Here is a 20711-nt window from a genome sequence, read left to right as displayed (position 1 = left end):
GGCACATTCCCCTACACCACGTGAGTTTGGTCCCGCACATTCCCCTACAACAGGTGAGTGTGGTCTGACACATTCCCCTACACTAGGTGAGTGTGGTCTGACACATTTCCCTACACCATTTGAGTGTGGTATGGCACACTTGCCCCTTAACCAGGTGACTGTGGTCTGGCACATTCCCCTTCACCGGTTGAGTGTGGTCTGGCACATGCCCCTCCACCAGGTGAGTGTGCTCTGGAACATTCCCCTACACCAGGTGAGTGTTGTCTGGCACATTCCCCTACACCAGGTGAGTGTGCTCTGGCACATTCCCCTACAAAAGGTGAGTGCAGACTGGCACATTACGCTTCACCAGGTGAGTGTGGTCTGGCACAATCCCCTACGCCAGGTGTGTGTGGTCTGACACATTCCCCTACACCAGGTGAGTGTGGTCTGACACATTCCCCTACAGCATGTGAATGTGGTCTGGCACATTCCAATACAACAGGTGAGTGTGGTCTGGACATTCCACTTCACCAGTTGAGTAATGTCTGGCACATTCCCCTCCACCAGGTGAGTGCCGTCTGGCACATTCCCCTACACCAGGTGAGTGTGCTCTGGCACATTCCCCTTCACCAGGTGAGTGTGGTCTTGTACATTCCCCGCCACCAGGTCAGTGGCGTCTGGCACATTCCCCTACACCAGGTGATTGTGCTCTGGCACATTCCCCTACACCAGGTGAGTGCGGTCCTGGCACATTCCCCTACACCAGGTGAGTGTGCTCTGGCACATTCCCCTACACCAGGTGAGTGTGCTCTGGCACATTCCCCTACACCAGGTGAGTGTGGTCGGGGACATTCCCCTACACCAGGTGAGTGTGCTCTGGCACATTCCCCTACACCAGGTGAGTGTGCTCTGGCACATTCCCCTACACCAGGTGAGTGTGCTCTGGCACATTCCCCTACACCAGGTGAGTGCGTCTGACACATTCCCCTACACAAGTTGCGTGTTGTATGGGACATTCCACTTCACCAGGTGAGTGTGGTCGGGGACATTCCCCTACACCAGGTGAGTGTGATCTCGCACATTCCCCTTCACCAGGTGAGTGTGGTCTCGCACATTCCCCTAAAACGGGTGAGTGTGGTCTGACATATTCCCATACACCAGGTTAATGTGCATTGGTACATTCCCCTACACCAGCTGAGTGTGCTCTGGCATATTCCACTACTCCAGGTAAGTGGGCTCTGGCACATTCCCCTACACCAGGTGAGTGTGGTCTGGCACATTGCCTTACACCAGGTGAGTATGGTCTGGCACATTCCCCTCCAACAGGTGAGTGGCGTCTGGCACATTCCCCTACACCAGGTGAGTGTGTTCTGGCACATTCCCCTACACCAGGTGAATGCGGTTTGGGACATTCCCCTACACCAGGTGAGTGCGTCTGACACATTCCCGACACCAGGTGAGTGTGCTCTGGCACACTCCCCTTCACCGGGTGAGTGTGGTCTGGCACATTCCCCTCCACCAGTTGGGTGGCGTCTGGCACATGCCCCTACACCAGGTGAGTGTGCTCTGGAACATTCCCCTACACCAGGTGAGTGTTGTCTGGCACATTCCCCTACACCAGGTGAGTGTTGTCTGGCACATTCCCCTACACCAGGTGAGTGTTGTCTGGCACATTCCCCTACACCAGGTGAGTGTCATCGGGCACATTCCCCTACACCAGGTGAGTGTTGTCTGGCACGTTCCCCTACACCAGGTGTGCGTTGTCTGGCACATTCCCCTACACCAGGTGAGTGTGGTCCGGCACATTCCCCTTCACCAGGTGAGTATGGTCTGGCACATTCCCCTCCACCATATGAGTGGCGTCTGGCACATTCCCCTACACCAGGTGAGTGTGCTCTGGCACATTCCCCTTCAACGGGTGAGTGTGCTCTGTAACATTCCCCGACACCAGGTGAATGTGCTCTGGCACATTCCCCTACACCAGGTGAGTGTGCTCTGGCACATTCCGGTCCACCAGGTGAGAGCAGTCTGGCACATTCCCCTACACCAGGTGAGTGCAGACTGGCACTGTCCCCTACACCAGCTGAGTGCAGCCTGGCACATTCCCCTACACCAGGTTAGTGTGGTCTGGCACATTCCCCTACACCAGGTGAGTGTGCTCTGCCACATTGCCCTACACCTGGTGAGTGCAGCCTGGCACTGTTCCCTACACCAGGTGAGTGTGCTCTGGCACATTCCCCTACACCAGGTGAGTGTGTTCTGGCACATTCCCCTACACCAGGTGAATGCGGTTTGGGACATTCCCCTACACCAGGTGAGTGCGTCTGACACATTCCCGACACCAGATGAGTGTGCTCTGGCACATTCCCCTTCACCGGGTGAGTGTGGTCTGGCACATTCCCCTCCACCAGTTGGGTGGCGTCTGGCACATGCCCCTACACCAGGTGAGTGTGCTCTGGAACATTCCCCTACACCAGGTGAGTGTTGTCTGGCACATTCCCCTACACCAGGTGAGTGTTGTCTGGCACATTCCCCTACACCAGGTGAGTGTTGTCTGGCACATTCCCCTACACCAGGTGAGTGTCATCGGGCACATTCCCCTACACCAGGTGAGTGTTGTCTGGCACATTCCCCTACACCAGGTGAGTGTTGTCTGGCACATTCCCCTACACCAGGTGAGTGTGGTCCGGCACATTCCCCTTCACCAGGTGAGTATGGTCTGGCACATTCCCCTCCACCATATGAGTGGCGTCTGGCACATTCCCCTACACCAGGTGAGTGTGCTCTGGCACATTCCCCTTCAACGGGTGAGTGTGCTCTGTAACATTCCCCGACACCAGGTGAATGTGCTCTGGCACATTCCCCTACACCAGGTGAGTGTGCTCTGGCACATTCCGGTCCACCAGGTGAGAGCAGTCTGGCACATTCCCCTACACCAGGTGAGTGCAGACTGGCACTGTCCCCTACACCAGCTGAGTGCAGCCTGGCACATTCCCCTACACCAGGTTAGTGTGGTCTGGCACATTCCCCTACACCAGGTGAGTGTGCTCTGGCACATTGCCCTACACCTGGTGAGTGCAGCCTGGCACTGTTCCCTACACCAGGTGAGTGTGCTCTGGCACATTCCCCTACACCAGGTGAGTGTGGTCTGACACATTGCCCTAAACCATTTGAGTGTGGTCTGGCACATTCCCCTCCACCAGGTGGGTGGCGTCTTGCACATTCCCCTACACCATGTGAGTGTGCTCTGGCACATCCACCTTCACCGGGTGAGTGTAGTCTGGCACATTCCCCTCCACCAGGTGGGTGGCATCTGGCACATTCCCCTACACCAGGTGAGTGTGCTCTGGCACATTCCCCTTCACCGGGTGAGTGGCGTCTGGCACATTCCCCATCACCAGGTGAGTGTGTTCTGGCAAATTCCCCTAAACCAGGTGAGTGTGCTCTGGCACATTCCCCTACACCAGGTGAGTGTGGTCCCGCACATTCCCCTACACAAGGTGAATATGGTCTGGCACATTCGCCTACACCAGGTGAGTGTGGTCCCGCACATTCCCCTACACCAGGTGATTGTGCTCTGGCACATTCCCCTCTACCAGTTGAGTGTGCTCTGGCACATTCCCCTACACCAGGTGAGTGCACTCTGGCACATTCCGCTACACCAGGTGAGTGTGGTTGGCACATTCCCCTACACCAGATGAGTGCGGTCTAGCACATTCCCATACACCAAGTCATTATGTTCAGGCACATTGCCCTGCACCAGGTGAATGCGTCTGGCACATTGCCTTACACCAGGTGAGTATGGTCTGGCACATTCCCCTCCAACAGGTGAGTGGCGTCTGGCACATTCCCCTACACCAGGTGAGTGTGTTCTGGCACATTCCCCTACACCAGGTGAATGCGGTTTGGGACATTCCCCTACACCAGGTGAGTGCGTCTGACACATTCCCGACACCAGGTGAGTGTGCTCTGGCACACTCCCCTTCACCGGGTGAGTGTGGTCTGGCACATTCCCCTCCACCAGTTGGGTGGCGTCTGGCACATGCCCCTACACCAGGTGAGTGTGCTCTGGAACATTCCCCTACACCAGGTGAGTGTTGTCTGGCACATTCCCCTACACCAGGTGAGTGTGCTCTGGCACATTCCCCTACAAAAGGTGAGTGCAGACTGGCACATTACGCTTCACCAGGTGAGTGTGGTCTGGCACATTCCCCTACACCAGGTGTGTGTGGTCTGACACATTCCCCTACACCAGGTGAGTGTGGTCTGACACATTCCCCTACACCAGGTGAGTGTGTTCTGGCACATTCCCCTACACCACGTGAGTTTGGTCCCGCACATTCCCCTACAACAGGTGAGTGTGGTCTGACACATTCCCCTACACTAGGTGAGTGTGGTCTGACACATTTCCCTACACCATTTGAGTGTGGTATGGCACATTGCCCCTTAACCAGGTGACTGTGGTCTGGCACATTCCCCTTCACCGGGTGAGTGTGGTCTGGCACATTCCCCTCCACCAGGTGAGTGTGCTCTGGAACATTCCCCTACACCAGGTGAGTGCGGTCTGGCACATTCCCCTACACCAGGTGAGTGTGCTCTGGCACATTCCCCTACACCAGGTGAGTGTGCTCTGGCACATTCCCCTACACCAGGTGAGTGTGGTCGGGACATTCCCCTACACCAGGTGAGTGTGCTCTGGCACATTCCCCTACACCAGGTGAGTGTGCTCTGGCACATTCCCCTACACCAGGTGAGTGTGCTCTGGCACATTCCCCTACACCAGGTGAGTGCGTCTGACACATTCCCCTACACAAGTTGCGTGTTGTATGGGACATTCCACTTCACCAGGTGAGTGTGGTCGGGGACATTCCCCTACACCAGGTGAGTGTGATCTCGCACATTCCCCTTCACCAGGTGAGTGTGGTCTCGCACATTCCCCTAAAACGGGTGAGTGTGGTCTGACATATTCCCATACACCAGGTTAATGTGCATTGGCACATTCCCCTACACCAGGTGAGTGTGCTCTGGCATATTCCACTACTCCAGGTAAGTGGGCTCTGGCACATTCCCCTACACCAGGTGAGTGTGGTCTGGCACATTGCCTTACACCAGGTGAGTATGGTCTGGCACATTCCCCTCCAACAGGTGAGTGGCGTCTGGCACATTCCCCTACACCAGGTGAGTGTGTTCTGGCACATTCCCCTACACCAGGTGAATGCGGTTTGGGACATTCCCCTACACCAGGTGAGTGCGTCTGACACATTCCCGACACCAGGTGAGTGTGCTCTGGCACACTCCCCTTCACCGGGTGAGTGTGGTCTGGCACATTCCCCTCCACCAGTTGGGTGGCGTCTGGCACATGCCCCTACACCAGGTGAGTGTGCTCTGGAACATTCCCCTACACCAGGTGAGTGTTGTCTGGCACATTCCCCTACACCAGGTGAGTGTGCTCTGGCACATTCCCCTACAAAAGGTGAGTGCAGACTGGCACATTACGCTTCACCAGGTGAGTGTGGTCTGGCACATTCCCCTACACCAGGTGTGTGTGGTCTAACACATTCCCCTACGCCAGGTGTGTGTGGTCTGACACATTCCGCTACACCAGGTGAGTGTTTTCTGACACATTCCCCTATACCATGTGAATGTGGTCTGGCACATTCCAATACAACAGGTGAGTGTGGTCTGGACATTCCACTTCACCAGTTGAGTAATGTCTGGCACATTCCCCTCCACCAGGTGAGTGCCGTCTGGCACATTCCCCTACACCAGGTGAGTGTGCTCTGGCACATTCCCCTTCACCAGGTGAGTGTGGTCTGGTACATTCCCCGCCACCAGGTCAGTGGCGTCTGGCACATTCCCCTACACCAGGTGATTGTGCTCTGGCAAATTCCCCTACACCAGGTGAGTGCGGTCTGGCACATTCCCCTACACCCGGTGAGTGTTGTCTGACAGATTCCCATACACCAGCTCAGTGTTTCTGACTCATTCCCTACACCAGGTGATTGTTCTCTAGCACATTCCCCTCTGCCAGGTGAGTGTGGTCTGACACATTTCACTACACCAGGTGAGTGTAGTCCGGCACATTCCCCTCCACCAGGTGAGTGGCGTCTGGCACATTCCCCTCCACCAGGTGAGTGGCGTCTGGCACATTCCCCTTCACCAGGTGAGTGTGGTCTGGCACATCCCCCTACACCAGGTGAGTGTGGTCTGGTAAATTCCACTACAACAGGTGAGTGCGGTCTGGCACATTCCCCTACACCAGGTGAGTGCGGTCTGGCACATTCCCCTACACCAGGTGAGTGTGGTCTGGCACATTCCCCTACAGCAGGTGAGTCTGATCTGGCACATTCCCCTACACCAGGTGAGTGTGTTCTGGCAAATTCCCTACACCAGGTGAGTGTGGTCTGGCACATTCCCCTACACCAGGTGAGTGTGGTCCCGCACATTCCCCTACACCAGGTGAATGTGTCTGACATATTCCCCCACACCAGGTGAGTGCGCTCTGGCACGTTCCCCTACACCAGGTGAGTCTGATCTGGCACATTCGCCTACACCAGGTGAGGGTGCTCTGGCACTTTCCCCTACACCAGGTGAGTCTGATCTGGCACATTCCCCTACACCAGGTGAGTGTGGTCTGGCACATTCCCATACACCAGGTGAGTGTGGTCTGACACATTTCCCTACACCATTTGAGTATGGTCCGGCACATTCCCCTTCCCCAGGTGAGTATGGTCTGGCACATTCCCCTCCACCAGGTGAGTGGCGTCTGGCACATTCCCCATCACCAGGTGAGTGTGTTCTGGCAAATTCCCCTAAACCAGGTGAGTGTGCTCTGGCACATTCCCCTACACCAGGTGAGTGTGGTCCCGCACATTCCCCTACACAAGGTGAATATGGTCTGGCACATTCCCCTACACCAGGTGAGTGTGGTCCCGCACATTCCCCTACACCAGGTGATTGTGCTCTGGCACATTCCCCTCTACCAGTTGAGTGTGCTCTGGCACATTCCCCTACACCAGGTGAGTGCACTCTGGCACATTCCGCTACACCAGGTGAGTGTGGTTGGCACATTCCCCTACACCAGATGAGTGCGGTCTAGCACATTCCCATACACCAAGTCATTATGTTCAGGCACATTGCCCTGCACCAGGTGAATGCGTATGGCACATTCCCCTACACCAGGTGAGTGCGCTCTGGCACATTCCCCTACACCTTTTGAGTGCGGTCTGGCACATTCCCTTACACCAGGTGAGTGTGTTCTGGCACATTCCCCTACACCACGTGAGTTTGGTCCCGCACATTCCCCTACAACAGGTGAGTGTGGTCTGACACATTCCCCTACACTAGGTGAGTGTGGTCTGACACATTTCCCTACACCATTTGAGTGTGGTATGGCACATTGCCCCTTAACCAGGTGACTGTGGTCTGGCACATTCCCCTTCACCGGGTGAGTGTGGTCTGGCACATTCCCCTCCACCAGGTGAGTGTGCTCTGGAACATTCCCCTACACCAGGTGAGTGTTGTCTGGCACATTCCCCTACACCAGGTGAGTGTGCTCTGGCACATTCCCCTACAAAAGGTGAGTGCAGACTGGCACATTACGCTTCACCAGGTGAGTGTGGTCTGGCACAATCCCCTACGCCAGGTGTGTGTGGTCTGACACATTCCCCTACACCAGGTGAGTGTGGTCTGACACATTCCCCTACAGCATGTGAATGTGGTCTGGCACATTCCAATACAACAGGTGAGTGTGGTCTGGACATTCCACTTCACCAGTTGAGTAATGTCTGGCACATTCCCCTCCACCAGGTGAGAGCCGTCTGGCACATTCCCCTACACCAGGTGAGTGTGCTCTGGCACATTCCCCTTCACCAGGTGAGTGTGGTCTGGTACATTCCCCGCCACCAGGTCAGTGGCGTCTGGCACATTCCCCTACACCAGGTGATTGTGCTCTGGCACATTCCCCTACACCAGGTGAGTGCGGTCTGGCACATTCCCCTACACCAGGTGAGTGTGCTCTGGCACATTCCCCTACACCAGGTGAGTGTGCTCTGGCACATTCCCCTACCCTAGGTGAGTGTGCTCTGGCACATTCCCCTACACCAGGTGAGTGTGCTCTGGCACATTCCCCTACACCAGGTGAGTGTGCTCTGGCACATTCCCCTACACCAGGTGAGTGTGCTCTGGCACATTCCCCTACACCAGGTGAGTGCGTCTGACACATTCCCCTACACAAGTTGCGTGTTGTATGGGACATTCCACTTCACCAGGTGAGTGTGGTCGGGGACATTCCCCTACACCAGGTGAGTGTGATCTCGCACATTCCCCTTCACCAGGTGAGTGTGGTCTCGCACATTCCCCTAAAACGGGTGAGTGTGGTCTGACATATTCCCATACACCAGGTTAATGTGCATTGGCACATTCCCCTACACCAGGTGAGTGTGCTCTGGCATATTCCACTACTCCAGGTAAGTGGGCTCTGGCACATTCCCCTACACCAGGTGAGTGTGGTCTGACACATTGCCTTACACCAGGTGATTATGGTCTGGCACATTCCCCTCCAACAGGTGAGTGGCGTCTGGCACATTCCCCTACACCAGGTGAGTGTGTTCTGGCACATTCCCCTACACCAGGTGAATGCGGTTTGGGACATTCCCCTACACCAGGAGAGTGCGTCTGACACATTCCCGACACCAGATGAGTGTGCTCTGGCACACTCCCCTTCACCGGGTGAGTGTGGTCTGGCACATTCCCCTCCACCAGTTGGGTGGCGTCTGGCACATGCCCCTACACCAGGTGAGTGTGCTCTGGAACATTCCCCTACACCAGGTGAGTGTTGTCTGGCACATTCCCCTACACCAGGTGAGTGTTGTCTGGCACATTCCCCTACACCAGGTGAGTGTTGTCTGGCACATTCCCCTACACCAGGTGAGTGTCATCGGGCACATTCCCCTACACCAGGTGAGTGCTGTCTGGCACGTTCCCCTACACCAGTTGTGCGTTGTCTGGCACATTCCCCTACACCAGGTGAGTGTGGTCCGGCACATTCCCCTTCACCAGGTGAGTATGGTCTGGCACATTCCCCTCCACCATATGAGTGGCGTCTGGCACATTCCCCTACACCAGGTGAGTGTGCTCTGGCACATTCCCCTTCAACGGGTGAGTGTGCTCTGTAACATTCCCCGACACCAGGTGAATGTGCTCTGGCACATTCCCCTACACCAGGTGAGTGTGCTCTGGCACATTCCGGTCCACCAGGTGAGAGCAGTCTGGCACATTCCCCTACACCAGGTGAGTGCAGACTGGCACTGCCCCCTACACCAGCTGAGTGCAGCCTGGCACATTCCCCTACACCAGGTTAGTGTGGTCTGGCACATTCCCCTACACCAGGTGAGTGTGCCCTGCCACATTGCCCTACACCTGGTGAGTGCAGCCTGGCACTGTTCCCTACACCAGGTGAGTGTGCTCTGGCACATTCCCCTACACCAGGTGAGTGTGTTCTGGCACATTCCCCTACACCAGGTGAATGCGGTTTGGGACATTCCCCTACACCAGGTGAGTGCGTCTGACACATTCCCGACACCAGATGAGTGTGCTCTGGCACATTCCCCTTCACCGGGTGAGTGTGGTCTGGCACATTCCCCTCCACCAGTTGGGTGGCGTCTGGCACATGCCCCTACACCAGGTGAGTGTGCTCTGGAACATTCCCCTACACCAGGTGAGTGTTGTCTGGCACATTCCCCTACACCAGGTGAGTGTTGTCTGGCACATTCCCCTACACCAGGTGAGTGTCATCGGGCACATTCCCCTACACCAGGTGAGTGTTGTCTGGCACATTCCCCTACACCAGGTGAGTGTTGTCTGGCACATTCCCCTACACCAGGTGAGTGTGGTCCGGCACATTCCCCTTCACCAGGTGAGTATGGTCTGGCACATTCCCCTCCACCATATGAGTGGCGTCTGGCACATTCCCCTACACCAGGTGAGTGTGCTCTGGCACATTCCCCTTCAACGGGTGAGTGTGCTCTGTAACATTCCCCGACACCAGGTGAATGTGCTCTGGCACATTCCCCTACACCAGGTGAGTGTGCTCTGGCACATTCCGGTCCACCAGGTGAGAGCAGTCTGGCACATTCCCCTACACCAGGTGAGTGCAGACTGGCACTGTCCCCTACACCAGCTGAGTGCAGCCTGGCACATTCCCCTACACCAGGTTAGTGTGGTCTGGCACATTCCCCTACACCAGGTGAGTGTGCTCTGGCACATTGCCCTACACCTGGTGAGTGCAGCCTGGCACTGTTCCCTACACCAGGTGAGTGTGCTCTGGCACATTCCCCTACACCAGGTGAGTGTGGTCTGACACATTGCCCTAAACCATTTGAGTGTGGTCTGGCACATTCCCCTCCACCAGGTGGGTGGCGTCTTGCACATTCCCCTACACCATGTGAGTGTGCTCTGGCACATCCACCTTCACCGGGTGAGTGTAGTCTGGCACATTCCCCTCCACCAGGTGGGTGGCATCTGGCACATTCCCCTACACCAGGTGAGTGTGCTCTGGCACATTCCCCTTCACCGGGTGAGTGGCGTCTGGCACATTCCCCATCACCAGGTGAGTGTGTTCTGGCAAATTCCCCTAAACCAGGTGAGTGTGCTCTGGCACATTCCCCTACACCAGGTGAGTGTGGTCCCGCACATTCCCCTACACAAGGTGAATATGGTCTGGCACATTCGCCTACACCAGGTGAGTGTGGTCCCGCACATTCCCCTACACCAGGTGATTGTGCTCTGGCACATTCCCCTCTACCAGTTGAGTGTGCTCTGGCACATTCCCCTACACCAGGTGAGTGCACTCTGGCACATTCCGCTACACCAGGTGAGTGTGGTTGGCACATTCCCCTACACCAGATGAGTGCGGTCTAGCACATTCCCATACACCAAGTCATTATGTTCAGGCACATTGCCCTGCACCAGGTGAATGCGTCTGGCACATTGCCTTACACCAGGTGAGTATGGTCTGGCACATTCCCCTCCAACAGGTGAGTGGCGTCTGGCACATTCCCCTACACCAGGTGAGTGTGTTCTGGCACATTCCCCTACACCAGGTGAATGCGGTTTGGGACATTCCCCTACACCAGGTGAGTGCGTCTGACACATTCCCGACACCAGGTGAGTGTGCTCTGGCACACTCCCCTTCACCGGGTGAGTGTGGTCTGGCACATTCCCCTCCACCAGTTGGGTGGCGTCTGGCACATGCCCCTACACCAGGTGAGTGTGCTCTGGAACATTCCCCTACACCAGGTGAGTGCAGCCTGGCACATTCCCCTACACCAGGTTAGTGTGGTCTGGCACATTCCCCTACACCAGGTGAGTGTGCTCTGGCACATTGCCCTACACCTGGTGAGTGCAGCCTGGCACTGTTCCCTACACCAGGTGAGTGTGCTCTGGCACATTCCCCTACACCAGGTGAGTGTGGTCTGACACATTGCCCTAAACCATTTGAGTGTGGTCTGGCACATTCCCCTCCACCAGGTGGGTGGCGTCTTGCACATTCCCCTACACCATGTGAGTGTGCTCTGGCACATCCACCTTCACCGGGTGAGTGTAGTCTGGCACATTCCCCTCCACCAGGTGGGTGGCATCTGGCACATTCCCCTACACCAGGTGAGTGTGCTCTGGCACATTCCCCTTCACCGGGTGAGTGGCGTCTGGCACATTCCCCATCACCAGGTGAGTGTGTTCTGGCAAATTCCCCTAAACCAGGTGAGTGTGCTCTGGCACATTCCCCTACACCAGGTGAGTGTGGTCCCGCACATTCCCCTACACAAGGTGAATATGGTCTGGCACATTCGCCTACACCAGGTGAGTGTGGTCCCGCACATTCCCCTACACCAGGTGATTGTGCTCTGGCACATTCCCCTCTACCAGTTGAGTGTGCTCTGGCACATTCCCCTACACCAGGTGAGTGCACTCTGGCACATTCCGCTACACCAGGTGAGTGTGGTTGGCACATTCCCCTACACCAGATGAGTGCGGTCTAGCACATTCCCATACACCAAGTCATTATGTTCAGGCACATTGCCCTGCACCAGGTGAATGCGTCTGGCACATTGCCTTACACCAGGTGAGTATGGTCTGGCACATTCCCCTCCAACAGGTGAGTGGCGTCTGGCACATTCCCCTACACCAGGTGAGTGTGTTCTGGCACATTCCCCTACACCAGGTGAATGCGGTTTGGGACATTCCCCTACACCAGGTGAGTGCGTCTGACACATTCCCGACACCAGGTGAGTGTGCTCTGGCACACTCCCCTTCACCGGGTGAGTGTGGTCTGGCACATTCCCCTCCACCAGTTGGGTGGCGTCTGGCACATGCCCCTACACCAGGTGAGTGTGCTCTGGAACATTCCCCTACACCAGGTGAGTGTTGTCTGGCACATTCCCCTACACCAGGTGAGTGTGCTCTGGCACATTCCCCTACAAAAGGTGAGTGCAGACTGGCACATTACGCTTCACCAGGTGAGTGTGGTCTGGCACATTCCCCTACACCAGGTGTGTGTGGTCTGACACATTCCCCTACACCAGGTGAGTGTGGTCTGACACATTCCCCTACACCATGTGAATGTGGTCTGGCACATTCCAATACAACAGGTGAGTGTGGTCTGGACATTCCACTTCACCAGTTGAGTAATGTCTGGCACATTCCCCTCCACCAGGTGAGTGCCGTCTGGCACATTCCCCTACACCAGGTGAGTGTGCTCTGGCACATTCCCCTTCACCAGGTGAGTGTGGTCTGGTACATTCCCCGCCACCAGGTCAGTGGCGTCTGGCACATTCCCCTACACCAGGTGATTGTGCTCTGGCACATTCCCCTACACCCGGTGAGTGTTGTCTGACAGATTCCCATACACCAGCTCAGTGTTTCTGACTCATTCCCTACACCAGGTTATTGTTCTCTAGCACATTCCCCTCTGCCAGGTGAGTGTGGTCTGACACATTTCACTACACCAGGTGAGTGTAGTCCGGCACATTCCCCTTCACCAGGTGAGTATGGTCTGGCACATTCCCCTCCACCAGGTGAGTGGCGTCTGGCACATTCCCCTTCACCAGGTGAGTGTGGTCTGGCACATCCCCCTACACCAGGTGAGTGTGGTCTGGCACATTCCCTACACCAGGTGAGTGCGGTCTGGTAAATTCCACTACAACAGGTGAGTGCGGTCTGGCACATTCCCCTACACCAGGTGAGTGCGGTCTGGCACATTCCCCTACACCAGGTGAGTGTGGTCTGGCACATTCCCCTACAGCAGGTGAGTCTGATCTGGCACATTCCCCTACACCAGGTGAGTGTGTTCTGGCTAATTCCCTACACCAGGTGAGTGTGGTCTGGCACATTCCCCTACACCAGGTGAGTGTGGTCCCGCACATTCCCCTACACCAGGTGAATGTGTCTGACATATTCCCCCACACCAGGTGAGTGCGCTCTGGCACGTTCCCCTACACCAGGTGAGTCTGATCTGGCACATTCGCCTACACCAGGTGAGTGTGCTCTGGCACTTTCCCCTACACCAGGTGAGTCTGATCTGGCACATTCCCCTTCCCCAGGTGAGTGTGGTCTGGCACATTCCCATACACCAGGTGAGTGTGGTCTGACACATTTCCCTACACCATTTGAGTATGGTCCGGCACATTCCCCTTCCCCAGGTGAGTATGGTCTGGCACATTCCCCTCCACCAGGTGAGTGGCGTCTGGCACATTCCCCATCACCAGGTGAGTGTGTTCTGGCAAATTCCACTAAACCAGGTGAGTGTGCTCTGGCACATTCCCCTACACCAGGTGAGTGCACTCTGGCACATTCCGCTACACCAGGTGAGTGTGGTTGGCACATTCCCCTACACCAGATGAGTGCGGTCTAGCACATTCCCATACACCAAGTCATTATGTTCAGGCACATTGCCCTGCACCAGGTGAATGCGTATGGCACATTCCCCTACACCAGGTGAGTGCGCTCTGGCACATTCCCCTACACCTTTTGAGTGCGGTCTGGCACATTCCCTTACACCAGGTGAGTGTGTTCTGGCACATTCCCCTACACCACGTGAGTTTGGTCCCGCACATTCCCCTACAACAGGTGAGTGTGGTCTGACACATTCCCCTACACTAGGTGAGTGTGGTCTGACACATTTCCCTACACCATTTGAGTGTGGTATGGCACATTGCCCCTTAACCAGGTGACTGTGGTCTGGCACATTCCCCTTCACCGGGTGAGTGTGGTCTGGCACATTCCCCTCCACCAGGTGAGTGTGCTCTGGAACATTCCCCTACACCAGGTGAGTGCGGTCTGGCACATTCCCCTACACCAGGTGAGTGTGCTCTGGCACATTCCCCTACACCAGGTGAGTGTGCTCTGGCACATTCCCCTACACCAGGTGAGTGTGGTCGGGGACATTCCCCTACACCAGGTGAGTGTGCTCTGGCACATTCCCCTACACCAGGTGAGTGTGCTCTGGCACATTCCCCTACACCAGGTGAGTGTGCTCTGGCACATTCCCCTACACCAGGTGAGTGCGTCTGACACATTCCCCTACACAAGTTGCGTGTTGTATGGGACATTCCACTTCACCAGGTGAGTGTGGTCGGGGACATTCCCCTACACCAGGTGAGTGTGATCTCGCACATTCCCCTTCACCAGGTGAGTGTGGTCTCGCACATTCCCCTAAAACGGGTGAGTGTGGTCTGACATATTCCCATACACCAGGTTAATGTGCATTGGCACATTCCCCTACACCAGGTGAGTGTGCTCTGGCATATTCCACTACTCCAGGTAAGTGGGCTCTGGCACATTCCCCTACACCAGGTGAGTGTGGTCTGGCACATTGCCTTACACCAGGTGAGTATGGTCTGGCACATTCCCCTCCAACAGGTGAGTGGCGTCTGGCACATTCCCCTACACCAGGTGAGTGTGTTCTGGCACAATCCCCTACACCAGGTGAATGCGGTTTGGGACATTCCCCTACACCAGGTGAGTGCGTCTGACACATTCCCGACACCAGGTGAGTGTGCTCTGGCACACTCCCCTTCACCGGGTGAGTGTGGTCTGGCACATTCCCCTCCACCAGTTGGGTGGCGTCTGGCACATGCCCCTACACCAGGTGAGTGTGCTCTGGAACATTCCCCTACACCAGGTGAGTGTTGTCTGGCACATTCCCCTACACCAGGTGAGTGTGCTCTGGCACATTCCCCTACAAAAGGTGAGTGCAGACTGGCACATTACGCTTCACCAGGTGAGTGTGGTCTGGCACATTCCCCTACACCAGGTGTGTGTGGTCTGACACATTCCCCTACACCAGGTGAGTGTGGTCTGACACATTCCCCTAAAGCATGTGAATGTGGTCTGGCACATTCCAATACAACAGGTGAGTGTGGTCTGGACATTCCACTTCACCAGTTGAGTAATGTCTGGCACATTCCCCTCCACCAGGTGAGTGCCGTCTGGCACATTCCCCTACACCAGGTGAGTGTGCTCTGGCACATTCCCCTTCACCAGGTGAGTGTGGTCTGGTACATTCCCCGCCACCAGGTCAGTGGCGTCTGGCACATTCCCCTACACCAGGTGATTGTGCTCTGGCAAATTCCCCTACACCAGGTGAGTGCGGTCTGGCACATTCCCCTACACCCGGTGAGTGTTGTCTGACAGATTCCCATACACCAGCTCAGTGTTTCTGACTCATTCCCTACACCAGGTGATTGTTCTCTAGCACATTCCCCTCTGCCAGGTGAGTGTGGTCTGACACATTTCACTACACCAGGTGAGTGTAGTCCGGCACATTCCCCTTCACCAGGTGAGTATGGTCTGGCACATTCCCCTCCACCAGGTGAGTGGCGTCTGGCACATTCCCCTTCACCAGGTGAGTGTGGTCTGGCACATCCCCCTACACCAGGTGAGTGTGGTCTGGCACATTCCCCTACAGCAGGTGAGTCTGATCTGGCACATTCCCCTACACCAGGTGAGTGTGTTCTGGCACATTCCCTACACCAGGTGAGTGTGGTCCCGCACATTCCCCTACACCAGGTGAATGTGTCTGACATATTCCCCCACACCAGGTGAGTGCGCTCTGGCACGTTCCCCTACACCAGGTGAGTCTGATCTGGCACATTCGCCTACACCAGGTGAGTGTGCTCTGGCACTTTCCCCTACACCAGGTGAGTCTGATCTGGCACATTCCCCTACACCAGGTGAGTGTGGTCTGGCACATTCCCATACACCAGGTGAGTGTGGTCTGACACATTTCCCTACACCATTTGAGTATGGTCCGGCACATTCCCCTTCCCCAGGTGAGTATGGTCTGGCACATTCCCCTCCACCAGGTGAGTGACGTCTGGCACATTCCCCATCACCAGGTGAGTGTGTTCTGGCAAATTCCCCTAAACCAGGTGAGTGTGCTCTGGCACATTCCCCTACACCAGGTGAGTGCACTCTGGCACATTCCGCTACACCAGGTGAGTGTGGTTGGCACATTCCCCTACACCAGATGAGTGCGGTCTAGCACATTCCCATACACCAAGTCATTATGTTCAGGCACATTGCCCTGCACCAGGTGAATGCGTAATGCACATTCCCCTACACCAGGTGAGTGCGCTCTGGCACATTCCCCTACACCTTTTGAGTGCGGTCTGGCACATTCCCTTACACCAGGTGAGTGTGTTCTGGCACATTCCCCTACACCACGTGAGTTTGGTCCCGCACATTCCCCTACAACAGGTGAGTGTGGTCTGACACATTCCCCTACACTAGGTGAGTGTGGTCTGACACATTTCCCTACACCATTTGAGTGTGGTATGGCACATTGCCCCTTAACCAGGTGACTGTGGTCTGGCACATTCCCCTTCACCGGGTGAGTGTGGTCTGGCACATTCCCCTCCACCAGATGAGTGTGCTCTGGAACATTCCCCTACACCAGGTGAGTGCGGTCTGGCACATTCCCCTACACCAGGTGAGTGTGCTCTGGCACGTTCCCCTACACCAGGTGAGTGTGCTCTGGCACATCCCCCTACACCAGGTGAGTGTGGTCTGGCACATTCCCTACACCAGGTGAGTGCGGTCTGGTAAATTCCACTACAACAGGTGAGTGCGGTCTGGCACATTCCCCTACACCAGTTGAGTGTGTTCTGGCACATTCCCCTACACCACGTGAGTTTGGTCCCGCACATTCCCCTACAACAGGTGACTGTGGTCTGGCACATTCCCCTTCACCGGGTGAGTGTGGTCTGGCACATTCCCCTCCACCAGGTGAGTGTGCTCTGGAACATTCCCCTACACCAGGTGAGTGCGGTCTGGCACATTCCCCTACACCAGGTGAGTGTGCTCTGGCACATTCCCCTACACCAGGTGAGTGTGCTCTGGCACATTCCCCTACACCAGGTGAGTGTGGTCGGGGACATTCCCCTACACCAGGTGAGTGTGCTCTGGCACATTCCCCTACACCAGGTGAGTGTGCTCTGGCACATTCCCCTACACCAGGTGAGTGCGTCTAACACATTCCCCTACACAAGTTGCGTGTTGTATGGGACATTCCACTTCACCAGGTGAGTGTGGTCGGGGACATTCCCCTACACCAGGTGAGTGTGATCTCGCACATTCCCCTTCACCAGGTGAGTGTGGTCTCGCACATTCCCCTAAAATGGGTGAGTGTGGTCTGACATATTCCCATACACCAGGTTAATGTGCATTGGCACATTCCCCTACACCAGGTGAGTGTGCTCTGGCATATTCCACTACTCCAGGTAAGTGGGCTCTGGCACATTCCCCTACACCAGGTGAGTGTGGTCTGGCACATTGCCTTACACCAGGTGAGTATGGTCTGGCACATTCCCCTCCAACAGGTGAGTGGCGTCTGGCACATTCCCCTACACCAGGTGAGTGTGTTCTGGCACATTCCCCTACACCAGGTGAATGCGGTTTGGGACATTCCCCTACACCAGGTGAGTGCGTCTGACACATTCCCGACACCAGGTGAGTGTGCTCTGGCACACTCCCCTTCACCGGGTGAGTGTGGTCTGGCACATTCCCCTCCACCAGTTGGGTGGCGTCTGGCACATGCCCCTACACCAGGTGAGTGTGCTCTGGAACATTCCCCTACACCAGGTGAGTGTTGTCTGGCACATTCCCCTACACCAGGTGAGTGTGCTCTGGCACATTCCCCTACAAAAGGTGAGTGCAGACTGGCACATTACGCTTCACCAGGTGAGTGTGGTCTGGCACAATCCCCTACGCCAGGTGTGTGTGGTCTGACACATTCCCCTACACCAGGTGAGTGTGGTCTGACACATTCCCCTACAGCATGTGAATGTGGTCTGGCACATTCCAATACAACAGGTGAGTGTGGTCTGGACATTCCACTTCACCAGTTGAGTAATGTCTGGCACATTCCCCTCCACCAGGTGAGTGCCGTCTGGCACATTCCCCTACACCAGGTGAGTGTGCTCTGGCACATTCCCCTTCACCAGGTGAGTGTGGTCTGGTACATTCCCCGCCACCAGGTCAGTGGCGTCTGGCACATTCCCCTACACCAGGTGATTGTGCTCTGGCACATTCCCCTACACCAGGTGAGTGCGGTCTGGCACATTCCCCTACACCCGGTGAGTGTTGTCTGACAGATTCCCATACACCAGCTCAGTGTTTCTGACTCATTCCCTACACCAGGTTACTGTTCTCTAGCACATTCCCCTCTGCCAGGTGAGTGTGGTCTGACACATTTCACTACACCAGGTGAGTGTAGTCCGGCACATTCCCCTTCACCAGGTGAGTATGGTCTGGCACATTCCCCTCCACCAGGTGAGTGGCGTCTGGCACATTCCCCTTCACCAGGTGAGTGTGGTCTGGCACATCCCCCTACACCAGGTGAGTGTGGTCTGGCACATTCCCTACACCAGGTGAGTGCGGTCTGGTAAATTCCACTACAACAGGTGAGTGCGGTCTGGCACATTCCCCTACACCAGGTGAGTGCGGTCTGGCACATTCCCCTACACCAGGTGAGTGTGGTCTGGCACATTCCCCTACAGCAGGTGAGTCTGATCTGGCACATTCCCCTACACCAGGTGAGTGTGTTCTGGCAAATTCCCTACACCAGGTGAGTGTGGTCTGGCACATTCCCCTACACCAGGTGAGTGTGGTCCCGCACATTCCCCTACACCAGGTGAATGTGTCTGACATATTCCCCCACACCAGGTGAGTGCGCTCTGGCACGTTCCCCTACACCAGGTGAGTCTGATCTGGCACATTCGCCTACACCAGGTGAGTGTGCTCTGGCACTTTCCCCTACACCAGGTGAGTCTGATCTGGCACATTCCCCTACACCAGGTGAGTGTGGTCTGGCACATTCCCATACACCAGGTGAGTGTGGTCTGACACATTTCCCTACACCATTTGAGTATGGACCGGCACATTCCCCTTCCCCAGGTGAGTATGGTCTGGCAAATTCCCCTCCACCAGGTGAGTGACGTCTGGCACATTCCCCATCACCAGGTGAGTGTGTTCTGGCAAATTCCCCTAAACCAGGTGAGTGTGCTCTGGCACATTCCCCTACACCAGGTGAGTGTGCTCCCGCACATTCCCCTACACAAGGTGAATATGGTCTGGCACATTCCCCTACACCAGGTGAGTGTGGTCCCGCACATTCCCCTACACCAGGTGATTTTGCTCTGGCACATTCCCCTCTACCAGTTGAGTGTGCTCTGGCACATTCCCCTACACCAGGTGAGTGCACTCTGGCACATTCCGCTACACCAGGTGAGTGTGGTTGGCACATTCCCCTACACCAGATGAGTGCGGTCTAGCACATTCCCATACACCAAGTCATTATGTTCAGGCACATTGCCCTGCACCAGGTGAATGCGTCTGGCACATTCCCCTACACCAGGTGAGTGCGCTCTGGCACATTCCCCTACACCAGGTGAGTGCGGTCTGGCACATTCCCCTACACCAGGTGAGTGTGTTCTGGCACATTCCCCTACACCACGTGAGTTTGGTCCCGCACATTCCCCTACAACAGGTGAGTGTGGTCTGACACATTCCCCTACACTAGGTGAGTGTGGTCTGACACATTTCCCTACACCATTTGAGTGTGGTATGGCACATTGCCCCTTAACCAGGTGACTGTGGTCTGGCACATTCCCCTTCACCGGGTGAGTGTGGTCTGGCACATTCCCCTCCACCAGATGAGTGTGCTCTGGAACATTCCCCTACACCAGGTGAGTGCGGTCTGGCACATTCCCCTACACCAGGTGAGTGTGCTCTGGCACGTTCCCCTACACCAGGTGAGTGTGCTCTGGCACATTCCCCTACACCAGGTGAGTGTGGTCGGGGACATTCCCCTACACCAGGTGAGTGTGCTCTGGCACATTCCCCTACACCAGGTGAGTGTGCTCTGGCACATTCCCCTACACCAGGTGAGTGCGTCTGACACATTCCCCTACACAAGTTGCGTGTTGTATGGGACATTCCACTTCACCAGGTGAGTGTGGTCGGGGACATTCCCCTACACCAGGTGAGTGTGATCTCGCACATTCCCCTTCACCAGGTGAGTGTGGTCTCGCACATTCCCCTAAAATGGGTGAGTGTGGTCTGACATATTCCCATACACCAGGTTAATGTGCATTGGCACATTCCCCTACACCAGGTGAGTGTGCTCTGGCATATTCCACTACTCCAGGTAAGTGGGCTCTGGCACATTCCCC

This window comes from Carcharodon carcharias, chromosome 11, assembly GCF_017639515.1.
Source record: "Carcharodon carcharias isolate sCarCar2 chromosome 11, sCarCar2.pri, whole genome shotgun sequence".
NCBI classification, from domain to species: Eukaryota; Metazoa; Chordata; class Chondrichthyes; order Lamniformes; family Lamnidae; genus Carcharodon; species Carcharodon carcharias.
Note: the sequence above shows the minus strand (reverse complement) of the source record.